The 6,258-nt window shown below is 34.1% G+C and overlaps 1 pseudogene; it reads left to right on the forward strand.

The window, feature by feature from the left end:
* Positions 1-5,183, forward strand: LOC123226786 (annotated as a pseudogene).
* The last annotated feature ends 1,075 nt before the right edge of the window (positions 5,184-6,258 follow it).

Consider the following 6,258-nt stretch of genomic DNA (forward strand, 5'->3'; position numbering starts at 1 on the left):
ATGTCGTTTCTCTTCGGAGCTGGCTCTCGATTCAAAGAAGACGAAGAAGCTAAAACCATTCGTTTTGGCGAAGAACAGAGTTCGGAGTCGTAAGTGACAGTGTCGGAAGAAGAGAAGCTATTGAAAGAGGCGAAGAAATTGCCTTGGGAAGATCGATTGTTGCACAAGAATTGGAACGTTCGGAACGACGCCAACATTGATTTGGCTTCGCTTTGCGACTCCATTACTGATCCTAAGGACGCGCGTATAAGATAATTCGGTGAGTGTGATTTTTAAGGAACGTGTTAGATCTGATTTGCCTGGTGTTTGTTTGGATCTGATTTCAATGTAATTGTTGTTGTGAAGCGGTACGGCGTTTTTTTGGTTAATTAGATTTTGAGGAGTTGATACGGTCTCGTTTTCGTTGTTTAGGTCCATTGTTTAGGAAGACGGTTGCGGATTCGAATGCGCCTGTGCAAGAGAAAGCGCTTGATGCATTGATTGCTTTTCTGAAGGCCGCGGATGCGGATGCTGGCAGGTGAAGAGGCTGAGACGCTAGTGTTTTTCCTCTTGTGCAATGTGAATGAATTAAATAAAATTAATGGTTTTTGAGTGATTTGGTATGCGAAAGAAGTTTGTGATGCAATTGTAGCAAAATGCTTGACGGGAAGGCCCAAAACAGTTGAAAAAGCTCAAGCAGCTTTTATGCTTTGGGTTGAATTGGAGGCTGTGGACGTATTTTTTGTATGCTTCTTCTTCTTTTTAACTAGTTGTTGTTGCATTGCATGTGTTTTTTATTCACTAGTTGATCAGTAGTTGAAGTACGAGAACAAGATATGTCTTTTAAGGGTAATTTCAAGTTTTAGGGTTTATGTAATCAGGTTTGATGTGGGGATTGTAGGATTCTATGGAGAAAGCAATAAAGAACAAGGTTGCGAAAGCAGTTGTGCCTGCTATAGATGTCATGTTTCAAGCCCTAAGGTTTGTGCAGTAATGAGAATTTTTTTGGGATAAGTACGGAGAAGTTATTGGACAATGTTATTTGTTAGCCTAATTAGGTTTCTGTTGCTGTCTTGTTTTTAAATAGTGAATTTGGATCTAAAATTGTACCTCCAAAAAGAATTTTGAAGATGCTTCCGGAACTCTTTGACCATCAAGACCAAAATGTGCGTGCATGCTCTAGAGGACTTACTCTTGAACTTTGTCGTTGGATTGGAAAAGACCCTGTCAATTCAATATTTTTCGAGAAAATGAGGGATACAATGGTAGTATACTAAATATTAAAATTTTGGTACTTGACATTTTATGACAAACATATCAATTGGAAGTAATTAAAATTTCTTTCATTCTGTTTTTTGAAGAAAAAAGAGCTGGAGGCTGAGCTTGTAAATGTAACGGGGACAGCTAGGGCAACTCGGAAGATTAGGTCAGTGCTTTGTTGTGAAGAAGTATATCTTTGTTATAAACAAGATAAATTTGTTTTTGTAGTATACCTTCAGATCCTTTTCTCTGATGTTCTGGTTATGCTTTATCTTTTTAATACTCTTGTTTAAACTCCTGTTTTTGTATTGTGCTATCTGTAGATGAAAGTTATCTCATCACCTTCATAATATAACGTACACACACACACACATATATATAATTGCTTATTAATTTTGTCAATTACCTCGTGCTACATGAATTCAAGTCCATGTGCTGGTAATGATTTGTTGTTTTCAAGTCCACTGAACACTGACTATGCAATTTTTGAAAGCCAGCAGGTCTGTTGGGTTTTGATAATGTTAAAATCATCTTCTATTATTTGTAAGGTTGGAGTCTATCAATCTATACAAGGAACTTTTTGTCTAATATGCATGGGACTGATTTAAGGCAAAAGCCAGTATGTTGGTGCTGTTATATATATTTTGTATAACATGTCCTTGTATCCTGTTCTGTTACTTGAAATTTAATTTGATTGAGCAGATCTTGCTGGTCAGTTTTGCCATACATGTGGTGGAATTAATTTTCATATAATTTTTAGATCTGAACAAGATAAGGAGCCAGAACAGGAAACTGTGTTTGAAAATGTGGGTCTTGGTGCTTCTGAAGAGTCTGCAGTTGGGGGTATGCCATTTTTATTGAGGCACTATGAAATTTCATGATCTTATTATTGTGTAATAGTGTTAGCTAGTGCTTCCTATATGTTCATTTTTAGCAGCTCCTCAGGAAATAGATGAATATGAACTCATTGATCCTGTTGACATATCAACACCTTTAGAGAAATCTGGTTTTTGGGAAGGAGTGGTAAGTGCTCTCTCTTTGTGTTTCAATAATTTTTTTTATTGATGTTTAATGCATCTTTATCTTTATTTTCTATTTAATTGTAATCACAATTTTTTCTATTGTTAATGGCCTTACTATCTTTTTTAGTTAGTATAACACAATGTTTGTCATGCTTATTTTGTTGTAGTAATTTGTCTCTCTTTTTAGAAAGCTACCAAGTGGTTGGAACGGAAGGAGGCTGTTGCAGAGCTAACCAAGCTTGCTTCAACCAAAAAGATCCCCCCGGTGATTTTTCAGAAGTTTGCCGGACCTTGAAGAAGGTATTCTTTTCTTCATAATTGAAGTGAATTAGGTTATTTACACTGTATATTTTCACTCATTGTTTCTGATAGCAGATGGACTGGTGAGGGCAGCTTTCTGCCTTTCTAATATTTGATTTCTGCTATTTAGAATGCCTTATTCTGGTTTGTGAATTCATTTCTGGCAATGTTTGAATATGCATATGATCTTGAAAGTTTTCTGATGAGGTAAGGTTGAAAAGACCTCTTCAATCAGAATATAATGGGTTTTAATTTATAATTAGTTTTGTTTTGTTTGAGATTATTATATCTGGCTAGCTGGAGTTCCTTTGTTGGAATGAAAATTTGGCATTGCAATGTACATAGGCTCTCTTTATTCTCTGACCTTTTTATCTTAGTTGTGGTTAGAAAGCCTGTCATGTGATTGTGAGCTGATTTTCAAGTAAAAGTCTGATGAGGTGTTTGCATGCAGCTTATAACAGATGTTAATATTGCTGTTGCAGTAGAAGCCATTCAGGCTATTGGTAATCTTGCCCGTGGTCTTAGAACCCACTTCTCTGCCAGTTCACGCTTTTTATTGCCAGTTTTACTTGTGAGTTCTGTATCTTTACATCTTTTCATGTTCTTTTGATATAGTTGAAATGTCATGTATTTTAGTTTTTTGCCTGCCTTTGTTTTCTTCAGCAATCTCTACTTTCTTGTTTTCCTTCAAAGGTGCTTTCAAAATGTGGAGGCTTTCCATGTCTAGCGTAAAAGTAGTGCAGAAACATAATTCTAATGTATCTATGCTTTTTGTTTGGGAGGCAGCCTCTGACTTCCTCCACTGCTTGCTTGCATTAGTTTTCATTTTCTAGATCAGTGTTTCTTTGTTAGAGAATGAAAAAAATATGAATAGAATTGTATTTCTCTCTTATTTACAATTATCTCAACAGTACATAATTTATACATGTTCTAAATCCTAAATAAAGTAACAAAAATCAAAATTATTAATAAACAATATTACACAATAGGAGAACATTTATTTAGAATATATTCAAATATATTCTAACATATTTATAGAATATATGCTAACTAAAATAAACCACCTAAAGAAAATGAAACAAAATAAGTGAGATCACACCAAATTCGAATGAGATCATCAAATCTTAGAATTATTCCACACTTCCCCTCAAGTTGGGCTATAAATGTTTATTAAACCCCACTTGGAACTTAATTCTTCGAAGTTGATATGCAACAGTGGCTTTGTCGTGATGGTAGTAATCTAATGGCATATCAATATGTAGGACAGAGTGATCAAATTTGACTCAATCTTCTCCTTGATGAAATAACTGTCTATCTCAATATGTTTAGTACGATCATGATGTATAGGATTCCCAGCAATGCTTATTGCTGTTTGGTTATTGCAAAGAACATTCATGGAGTTTCAATTATGAGAGTAACTAATTTTAGCCACGTAAACTCACATATGCTTAGGGCTATAGCTCTAAATTCAGCTTCTACACTACCCCTTGCTACTATTGATTGCTTCTTACTCCGCCAAGTCACTAAGTTTCCCCAAACATAGTAGTATCCACTTGTTGACCTTCGATTAATGGGAGATCCGTCCCAATTAACGCCGGTGTATATACTGATTTCTCTGCTATTTGACTTCTTAACCAAAAGTCCCTTTCCTAGTGTCATCTTGAGATATCTGAGTATGCGATATACTGCCTCAAGATGATCTCTCGGATTGTTTATAAATTGACTCATAACATTGATATTTAAAATCTTTTGTGCAGTACAAGCAGCCATCGCTCCGAAGTCTTATACAATCCCCTGCCATAGGATGCCCTCTTGTAAATGGAAAGTGAGCGAGATTGAACTGGAATTGCAGCTGCCACCTTAATGTAAATGTTACATTCATTGTATACTGCAAATAATTATTGATTATGTATTCGTTTTTTCAGTGCTATAGTTTAGTGCTTGTATATTGTATAATCAAAGCTCTGTAATATTTTGAGCTGGTGACTAAATACTAAAATTCAATACATGTATACATTTTACACGGGGTATGACTCCGGCTTTGTTTGGTTTTTACACCATTTTTATTACAAATACACAGGATATCTTTAATGAATCTGGATACTAACCAATATTTCTTTCCCCACTTTTCTTTCAGCAAAGACCCTGAAGAAGCGAACCGATGCCAACTCCATAGCCAAAAACTGCTGCAGCGTAAAAATGTCCTGGCCAGTGTCATCATCATTATTACTTGTTTCTGTGGTTGAAGAATCATTGCCATCACATCTGGTACCAATGGCAACTCCAAAAGAGCTTGTTTTTGGTATTTGCCAATACATTTATCTCCTGTTTAGGGATGACAATGGGATGGGACGGGACAGAACATTCTAATCACTGTTCCCTAGGGGAGGCTTTTCCTTGTCCTTTGTCCCTGATATGGGATGATGAGAAATCCTTGTCTTTTACTTGTGGGGAAAATTGTCTTCCTCTTTTCATCCTTGTTAGAAAAATTCTCTTCTCTCATCCCTGTAGGGTAAAACAATAAAATATATATTAAATGTTATGAAATATTCAAAATAATTAATAATTTTAAAAGTAATTCAATATTTAAGCTAAAACTAAAGGAAACAAACCAATCTCTTTTGACTTCAGTTCTCTTCATTGGTAATTTACATTTTTAAACATCTTTAGCCCATCAACAATCATGCACTCGTTGACCTCTCTTGCAACTGTCTTGTGTGTCTTCACTTTAATCAGATAAAAAGACTAGGATTTGACAGATACTCGAAAGGTTATTCTATCTTTCAAACACACAGGTTAGTTACATTGCATGTTTCACTTATTCTGCTTTACCATAGATCACACCTACCCTATTCGATTTAACTAACAAGTGATTAGGATCATAGTCACTACTATCACAAATCTCCATAGAAATTCATATTTCAATCCAACAGTTAGTGAATTTGGATAACTCATTACTAGATTCCGGTTACCACTACATAAGAGATAATATTAAACTATATTTGAATAGGTTTAAGTGTTTCAATAACTTTATACAAATAAACAGAAATGACATGAACCACCTTCTTATGTTAAGTTTGGTGAAGAATTTTAGAAATCAGTAACTACTTTGCTGGTGTTTAGAACTTAGTTAAGCAGAAAGTCATTCCTTTATGAAGCATTAGGTGATAAAATGTAATTAAGCAAATAAATTCATAATTAATATACAAATCATGCATAAACTCTCTTATACAATATAAATTTGATATTATTATCAATACCCCAAAGTCATGTTTTATGTAACATCAATTTATTTTAAATTTAGGACAAAGGTAAAGACACTAAAAACAAAAAATTTAGTATTTTGAAGAGTTTCATGTGATCATCGAAATTTGTCCAATGCACATCATTTGAGTGGACGATATTAATATGGGTATTAAAGTTTATTGAATTTCTTAGTGATATTAATAACTTACTATATATTGATTTAATCCATTTCCAAATCCTAACATAATATAGCTTTGCATATTGGAAAACCGTTTTTTAGAAATTCTAAGATTTTAGTAACCAATGCAATGATCATGTGGATTATATTAAATTATTTTGTTAATATGAATTGGTATTACATATTTACGAAAAAAATTATGTCATGACACTACTTTTAAAACTCAAAGCCTTCAGTTTACTAACATTTAGGACAAAAAATATACAAAACAAT

Source organism: Mangifera indica, chromosome 10 (assembly GCF_011075055.1).
Source record: "Mangifera indica cultivar Alphonso chromosome 10, CATAS_Mindica_2.1, whole genome shotgun sequence".
Lineage (NCBI taxonomy): Eukaryota > Viridiplantae > Streptophyta > Magnoliopsida > Sapindales > Anacardiaceae > Mangifera > Mangifera indica.